The following is a 9195-nucleotide window of genomic DNA, read 5'->3' as shown; positions in this document are numbered from 1 at the left end:
TCGGAGCCCCAGGCGGAGACCCTTCAGTCCCCGACAAGAATCGGGATGGGGTCTGGGATTAATGCAGTAATTACTCGCGCCTGGGCATTGACCCCTTGGCAACTTGGCAAGATCCGGCAGGGTCCACCGCCCTTCCCTTCACAGGGTGACCACAGGGCTGCGGCCTCTTTAAGGCCCAGCGCTCCGCCCCCGGCTCGTCGCCAACCCCCTCGCCGCAGCTCAGCCAGTTCCAGACTTTCCTCAGAGATGAGGTCATCTCCCCGTTGCCCATTGGCTGCGCCGTGCCGTCAGTCACAGGAAGTCAGGCCGCCGTCTTCGCCTTCTTCATGCCGCTTCCTTCTCCGCCCGCCCCTTAGTCCGCCGATCACGACCCGATCAGGCCTCTGATTGGCTAGCGCCGCCGTCACTTCTCCAGCGGACAGTCTTCAGGACGGGAGGCGGGCGTGGTGGGCGGGCCCGCAGCTTCCGTGGCTGAGAGGAGCCGGCGGCGGTAGTGTCTGTGGTGGCCGCGGCGGCGAGAGCGACGGTCCCATCTTTCCCACCCTCTCGGTTGCCGCTGGCCACACGCCCTCCGCTGGCGGCGACTTCTCAGCTCCGTGCGCCCGGGCTGGACAGTGAGCCTCGAGAGGAGACGCGGGCGGCTAGAGCCGGAGTGGGGCGAGCCGCGGAACCCGGCCGGGAGCCGCGCGAGGCGGTGAGTGAGAGTCCGGGTTGGGGACCCCTCCCCCACCGCGGCCTCGCCCCGCCTGGAGCATCCTTTTTCCCCCCCGACCCTGCTGCGCGCGTCCTCGGGGGGGTCGGGCGAGGCGGCCCTCGCGTCCCCGGCCCTCTTCTCGCCGGCCTTCTGCCCCTGCCCTCGGGGCCAGAGTCGCAGAGCGGCGGTCATTGGGCCGGGGCCGGGGCCGGGGCCGGGCCGGGCCGGGCCGGGCCGGGCCGGGCGGGCGGGCGCGGTCGTGCACCTGTGCACTGCCTGGCAGGGCTGTGCTGCGCGGGGCGGGGAGGCACGGAGGTCCTCGCCCTCGCTTCTCCCGGGATGTGTTTTGATTGCAGGGATGGGGTGTCGGCCGCTTTCTCTGGGGTCTTGTGCAGACCTTCAGGATCCAAGTGCAGTCCTTGGGATTCCCAGGCAAGGAGGCTCAGCTGGACTTGTTGGTGCCAGTATAGCAAACCTGAATGCTGCCAGGTGTACAGGGCTCTGCAAATCTGAAACTTGATGGCCAAGAACTTTACCTCCTAAGAAAGCGTCTGTCAGGACGCTGATTGCAGTCCACCCTCCCCGCTTCGGGTACCTTTGATACTCCATAGTGCCTAGGGCTGGACCTTTTGAGTCGACTCCCAAACCTGCCACTTGCTAGCTGTGTAATCTTGTGCCTTGGTTTCCTCGTCTGAAAAATGAGGATAATAGCACCAATCGCATACAGCTGTTTGTTGTAAGTGTCGAATGAAATAATTCACGTGAAGCGTTTGACACAGTGCTTGGCCCATAGTAAGGGCCCAAGAAATGTTTGCTTTTGGGATGTTGAGAATGCCTGGTTTGCCTGTGTGCCTTTAAGCACTAGCCCAGCTAGGCATTGTCAAGATTTCTCTCTGTTGTCTCCCTGTTATGCAGCATAACGAAAGGGCAGTTGAATGGTTAACTGCTTGCCAGCCTCTGTTTGGCATGAAGTGTGTGTATATACAGGAATGTGGAATACATCACTTAAATATAATAATGGAATTACCCCATGCTTCATATGTTTTTGCATAGTTTTAAACTCATAAGACGTCTGGAATGTCCCCGAGTTGCAAGTTTTTGAGATCTTTTCAGGGTCCTTTCTACATCAAGCCGAAGCCTGTAACTCAAGACTTATTGTCAATAAGAAGTTAAACCTACATGTTTTACTTCAGAAGACCCCCAAAACTCCAAATGTCACTTACACAGTTTTACTGTTGAAAAGCAGTCATCTCCCGGGGGTGAGGTGGTACAGCCAGCTGGCCCGCAGCCCTATGACTGCAGGGTGGGGAACCTTTGGCTGAAAGTTATTAAACTAAGTTTTGCTTAATGTCGTTTGCATTTTTCATAGCGAACCAAAGGGCTTTATGTTACTGTTTCTTATTGAAATGATTTAGAAAGAAGCAATCCATTACTGCGTTCTTTAAAAACACCTGCAAAGAAAAAATATCTGTAGTTTAGCTCTAGTGTTTGTTTCAGTTTTTGGCCAATAACTATTAAGAAGAGCCCGTTTTTAAGAAGGCTTCCAAAAGTCACATCCACTTGAATAAGTTATTTAGAGTCAAATCAAGAGAGGTGGAAGAGTAATATGTATCCCATCACCCAAAAGTATTTATTGGAGAGTTTCCATGTCCTTAGTACTCTGCCAGATGCTATTAGGGAGTGATTAAAAAGAGTATGAAATAGAATCTCAGCCTATAAAGGGCAAAACCATAAAGTTTGGGTCACCCGTTAGTAATTACAAGTACTACCTAAGGGATGACTTCATTTATTCATTCAACAGACTTTTTGTTCCATGTTTGTAACGTGCCAGGTGTTTTTCTAAGGGCTGGGGCTGTCAAGATAAGTGAGATATGGTCCCTGCTCATGAGGAGCTCACAGTCTAGTGGGAGAGGCAAAAAATGACAGATGATTGTAACGCGCTGAAATACACTCTAAATCCAGACTTCACTGGGAGAGTCAAGGGAGCTTTTCCTGTGGATGTATGGGAAGGCTTCAAAGAAAATGGCATTTGAGCTGAATGTTAACTCAGATGAAGGAGAGGAAATTCCAAAGAGAAATAACAGCTTGGAAAGGTTTCCTGATAGGCTGGGCACAGTGGCTTACGCCTGTAATCCTAGCACTTCGGGAGGCCAAGGCAGGAGGATCACTTGAGGCCAGGAGTTCGAGTTGAGACCCGCTTGGGCAACATAATGATAGCTTGTCTCCACAAAAAAGTTAAAGAATTAGCAGACGTGGTGGCTTGCACCTGTAGTCCCAGCTACTCAGGAGGCTGAGGCTGGAGGATCCCTTGAGCCCAGGAGTTTGAGGTGGCAGTAAGCTATGTTCACACTGCCCTCCATCCTGAATGTGCAGTGAGACCCTGTCTCAAAAAAAAAAAAAAAATCCTGATAAATCTTCTGATATACCAGTTATAAGCCCCAGGAAGGGAGAAGGAAACTAACATTCCTTGGTGCCCACTACATAAAAGCTAGGCTTTGATTGTGTTGCTTTAGGATAGGGAAATAGGCTGCAACTAGTTAAATAACTCATTTAGGGATACAGAAGTTAACAGAACCAGGACTTGAATCTCTGACTTAAAAGTATGGTATACGCTTCCTTTTAACATGCTTTTGTAGAGGTAAATATGAAAGAGGTTAGAAAGTTCTACCCATATTATCATTATTATCATTTTACTACATCTGTTGCAAGTTACTTTCTGTGAAATGTTTCATATTTGATTTAGTCACTAAGGCGATATAATAAATAAAGCTTATCTTTATATAAGCTTATCTTTATAAGCTTTATATATAAGGCAATATAATAAATAAAGGCTATCTTTATTTATATATTTTATACTTATAAATTTGGTGATATTTCCTAAAAAGTATGGCCTGTGGGAACATTCAGTAAAAATGGAGTACATTGATATATACAGATTCCATATGAAGCACTTTACTAACTTTGTTAAACAGGTATAAACTTTCTTTGAGAGTGCAGCTTAAATACTTATTTAAGTGTATTTAAAAAAGGATTTGTAGATTTACAGCCATTTAATTTACAAAGGGAAATTTAGAATTTTTAAGTCGTATTAACAAAGATCGTTGTATTATATTTCGAGAAAACACTGTGGCAAGCTCATATACTATTGTAAGCTCCCCAGGGGTGAGGATATTTGTTTTTCTTCCTAGCTTCAAAGGCAGTTCTTGGGACATAGCAGGTGCTCAGTAAATATTTCTTGAATATAAGATGAACATGAACAAATATATATTTACTCTGTGTTCTTGTGTGTGTATATATATTCACATAAATGCTAGGGTTGATAGTTGCAATTGACAAACATAAGAAACATTTTTATCTACTGAGAAAAAGCTTTGGTCAGGAGGTTATATTTCAGGTTTTTGAAAGAGAAAAGAGGAAACATTGATGGGTTATGGATGAAGTGGTATAGGCTTGGGGAGTAGTTTTTTATAAATGAATACATTTTGGAAGAAGGGGGACATTGAACAAAGAGAATGACCCACTGACACAATTCAGCAAATATGGGCGCTGTTTATGTCTAAGGCTTTAATAGAGTTTTGAGAATCAAGGAAATAGTCTCCGCTCTCAAGGAAATTAGAGTTTTGGAGAGCGGGTGTGTTAACTGTCTTCCTGTGTAACAGATTACCTCGAAAGTTAGTGTTTAAGACAACATTTCTTATTTTTCACAGTTTCTGTGAGTCAGGAATTTGGAATCAGCTTGGCTGAGTGATTCAAACTCAGGTCTCTCAAAAAATTGCAATAATGGCTGGGCACGGTGGCTCACACATGTATTCTCAGCATTTTGGGAGGCTGAGGCAGGTGGATCCCTTGAGGTCAGGAGATCGAGACCAGCCTGGCCAACATGGGGAAACCCCGTCGCTACTAAAAATACAAAAATTAGATAGGTTTGGTGATGCATGTCTGTAGTCCCAGCTACTCAGGAGGCTGAGGCATGAGAATCACTCCTGGGAGGTGGAGGTTGCAGTGAGCCAAGATTGCACCACTGCACTCCAGCCTGGGCGGCAGAGTATCTAAAAAAAAAAATTATCTGGGAGTGGCAGCCCATGCCTGTAATCCCAGCTACTCAGGAGGCTGAGGCATAAGAATTGCTTGAACCAGGGAGGTGGAGGTTGCAGTGAGCTGAGATTGTGCCACTGCACTCCAGCCTGGGTGACAGAGCAAGACTGTCTCAAAAAAAAAAAATTGCAGTAATATGTCAGCTGAGGTAGTAGTCATCTGAAGGCTTGACTGAGGCTGGTGAATCCTTTTTCAAGGTGGCTACTCATATTGCTGGCAGGTTGGTGCAGGCTGTTGGTGGGAAATCTCAATTCCTCTTCATGTGGGCCTCTCTGCATGAATGCCTTCATGGCATGGCAGCCAGCTTGCCTCAGAGCATGTAATACAAAAGACCAAACTGCTGCATTGACTTTTATGACCTAGCTTCAGAAGTCACATACCATCATTTTTCCAGTATTCTGTTGGCCACACATTGTGGGAAGGGACTACACAAGAATGTAAATGGCAGGAGGTGAGGGTCATTGGGGGCCATCTTGGAGGCTGGCCACGACAGTGGGTAAAGTAGAAAATGTTGAAAAGAAGGTACTGAAGTTCTGAAGTAGGGGAGAGGGAAGGACTCAGAGTAGGAAAGATTACCTTTGGAGGAATGAAGGAATGGAAAAGATTTAATTCCTTTATCAGATATTTATAAATATTTATTGTGTGTTTACTATGTACCTTTCACATGGAGGCTAATATGTGGAGGTAGACACTAAATTAGGTTCACATGAAATGTGTTAAGTAATTTAGGCCAGCGTTGACATAAGGAAAAATATTTGAAATCTATGTGTATGGTGAAGGTGGAGTCATTTTTTTTTATATTGATGAAAACAGTAACTTAATGATAGATGAGCAGTTACACAGCATAAGTAGTTAACATAAATACTAGAGTCATACTGCGTAGATCGGAATCCTGGCTCTACTTGCCGGCCGTGTGTATGAACTTGGACTGTGTGACTATGATACTCTTGCTACTTTATCTTCTCTGTGACTCACTAGCTGTAAAATGGGGATAAAAATGGGGCCTGCTTCGTATTGTTGCTGTGAGGATTAAATAAAAATATATAAAGTCCTTGGAACAGCTTTACATGCATGTCATTATCATGGTTATTATGATCATCATTGGTTTTGGGCAGTAGCGTAGAACTGACTGTGGGTGAATTAGTTTGGAGTCAGAGAGATGAATGAATATAGACTGATAAGAGTATGCAGAAGGAGGCATTTAAATGTTAACCATTGCTGCTTCACCATCAATTTTTCTATGTCAAGTACCTACATCTAGATAATTTTTATTTTACAAAGTAGAGTGAACCAGTGGCTTTATTTAGGTGAATTCCACAGTTAAAATAAGACCCAAGGAGGTGCACAAGTTGCCATTAAGGGTGTCTCTTACTATCTTGTATCTTTGAATTTACTGGGCTCTCTGTCTGTAGAATGGGTTTAGCTGGAAGCAGTACTTAAAAGAGCATGTGCTTCACAAGAGCTAGGGCCCATAATAAAAATACCTAGAATGAGAACCTGTGTGGCTGAGTTTGAGGGACAAGGTTAATCTGGAGGGAATTTGAAAGGTACAGGCCTGGTGCTGTGGCTCATGCCTGTAATCCCAGCCATGTGAGAGGCTGAGACAGGAGGATTGCTTGAGCCCAGGAGTTTGAGGCTGCAATGAGCTGTGATCACACCACTGTGCTCCAGCCTGGTTAACAGATGAGACACTGTCTCAAGTAAATAAATAAATTAGAAAGTTAATTATAAGAAACTTCTAAATCTGGAGTATAGAAGTTTAGGAATTCAAAGGACGGATTTTGTGAAACTGCATCAGTTTAGATAAACTCTTTAGAGGCAGTAGTGATCTTCCTAATGAAGATGACTTCCTTTTTACTACTTTAGGAAGTAGATTTGTTATGTCAAAAGGAAAAGAAAGGAAATAGAAATGGATTCAGCTTTCTCCAAGTTGAAGTCTGAAATCTCTGATTTTGTACAACAGAAAAACGATTCTGTTGACTTAAAAACTGCCCAGGTGTTTTTTTGTTTGTTTCTTTTGTTTTGTTTTTAAAGAGACAGAGTCTCACTCTGTCATCCAGCTACCACACCCAGGCCTGTGCCTTTTATTTTTTTATTTTTATTTTTTGAGAGACAGAGTCTCGTTCTCTTGCCTAGAGTAGAGCACAGTGGTGTGATCATGGCTCACTGCAACTGCCGCCTCCCAGGTTCAAGCGATTCTCCTGCCTCAGCTTCCCAAGTAGCTGGGATTACAGGTATGTGCCACCATGCCCAGCTAATTTTTGTGTTTTTTAGTAGAGGCAGGGTTTCACTATATGTTGGCCAGGCTGGTCTCAAACTCCTGACCTCAGGTGATCCGCCTGCCTTGGCCTCCCAAAGTGCTAGGATTATAAGCATGAGCCACCGTGCTTGGCCAGTCCTGTATCTTTTAAATGCCCTCCAGATTAACCTTGTCCCTCAAACTCAGTCACACAGGTTCTCATTCTAGGTATTTTTAGTGTGGGCCCTAGTTCCACCTCTAAGCTCTTGTGAAGCATATGGTGGGATCATAGCTCACTGCAACCTCAAACTCCTTGTCTTAAGTGATCCTTCTGCCTCTGCCTCCTGAGTAGCTAGGACAACAGCATGTACCACCATGCTTGGCTAATTTTTTTTTTTTTTTTTTTTGAGATGGAGTCTTGCTCTGTCACCCAGGCTGGAGTGCAGTGGTGGGATCTCGGCTCACTGCAAGCTCCGCATCCTGGGTTCAAGCAATTCTCCTGCCTTAGCCTCCCGAGTAGCTGGGATTATAGGCACCCACCACCATGCCCAGCTAATTTTTTGTATACATATATATATATTTTTAGTAGGGACGGAGTTTCACTATGTTGGCCAGGCTGATCTCGAACTCCTGACCTCAGGCGATCCATCCACCTCGGCCTCCCAAAGTATTGGGATTACAGCGTGAGCCACTGTGCCTGGCCTGCTTGGGTAATTTTTTTTTTTAATTATGTTTTGAGACGGAGTCTTGCTCTGTTGACCAGGCTGGAGTGCAGTGGTTCGATCTTGGCTCACTGCAACCTCCGCCTCCCGGGTTCAAGGCATTCTCCTGCCTCAGTCTCCCAGGTAGCTGGGACTACAGGCATGTGCCACCATGCCCGGCTAATTTTTTTGTATTTTTGGTAGAGACAGGGTTTCACCATATTGGACAGGCTGGTCTCAAACTCCTGACTTCAAGTGATCCGCCCGCCTCGGCCTCCCAAAGTGCTGGGATTACACATGTGAGCCACCGCGCCCAGCCTCTGCTTGGCTAATTAAAAAAATTTTTTTTGTAGAGAAGAGAAGAGAGTCTTGCTATATTGCCTAGACTAGTCTCAAATTCCTGGCCACAGCAATCCTCCTGCCTTGGCCTCCTGAAGTGTTGGGATTACAGGTGTGAGCCACTGTGCCTGGCCAAAATTCTTAAAAATACTGAATCCATATCACATGTATGAGGAGAGAAGATAATTACACTCTATGTCACTGCAGGTGTTAAAGCAGAAATTGGGTGACCTGTCAGGGTGCATTGGGTGGAACTAATTGCTCAAGTTGCCTTCAGTTCTGTGGTTCATGACTCAAGTCCAGTTCTCTCATTGTTTAGTGGGAGGAGGCACTGTGAAATTAAATGATTTGAGTTCCACAACAGTCCAGGGGCTGAGCCCAGGCCAGTTCCTCACACAGTATTTAAGGCCGGCTCATATAGCAGTAATAGAAGATCTGTAGAATCCTTGGAAGAAAGAGCGTTGTGAAAATGTCTTTTTTTTTTTTGACTTCCACATTTTTACTTCCGTGGTATGTTTGGTTCATTTGCTCCCCACTCATTCTTATTGATATGCATTTAGAAATCATTCTCTGTGTAAATGAGAGCTTGTAATGAGTAATTTGGCTAGTTCATTTTGAGATCTGGAGTGTGTCCTCTGTTACTGAATTTCTAGATAGGTAGGCTATTTACAGGTCTTTGTCCTCTAAAATTATGAGTGGAAATTATGGGTGATTCTGGTTTTTGAAAATAATTGTTCTTGTATTAAAATTTAAAGCATAATGGGCATAATTCAAACAAAGTTCTGAACTTCATAATATGACAGAGTAAAATATCCAGTGAGGTAACATGTCCATGTCAAGTTTTAGGGCACAGCAGATCTGGGTACTGACAGTTACCAGGTATGTGACTGTAGGCTTACTCCTTAACCTTCCTGTGATTCAGCTTCTTCATCTGTAAACTAGAGTTAATAATCCTTACAACATGAGGTTGTTATAAGGATTATGAAGAAATGTAAAGAGGGAAGTAATAGGGGCATCTACTTTATAGTAGACATTGTGCTACCTTATTAATCCTCATACGAACTCTGAAATAAGTGGTAGTAGCAGCATTTTGCAGATGAGCAAAGAGAAGCTTCTAGAGGAACTTC

General features: G+C 44.9%; 1 protein-coding gene across 1 annotated transcript in view; it reads left to right on the top strand.

Annotated features, from left to right (window-relative positions):
- Nucleotides 1-448: 448 nt before the first annotated feature.
- MRTFA (myocardin related transcription factor A) overlaps nt 449-9195 on the top strand; it is a 221836-nt gene continuing 213089 nt past the window's right edge. The window contains exon 1 of the mRNA XM_057300975.2: nt 449-694. The gene's annotated coding sequence lies outside the window, so the exon portion shown is untranslated. The remainder of the gene's footprint in view (nt 695-9195) is intronic.

The sequence above is a fragment of the Pan paniscus genome, chromosome 23 (assembly GCF_029289425.2).
Source record: "Pan paniscus chromosome 23, NHGRI_mPanPan1-v2.0_pri, whole genome shotgun sequence".
Lineage (NCBI taxonomy): Eukaryota > Metazoa > Chordata > Mammalia > Primates > Hominidae > Pan > Pan paniscus.
This window is presented reverse-complemented; position numbering and strand designations above follow the sequence as displayed.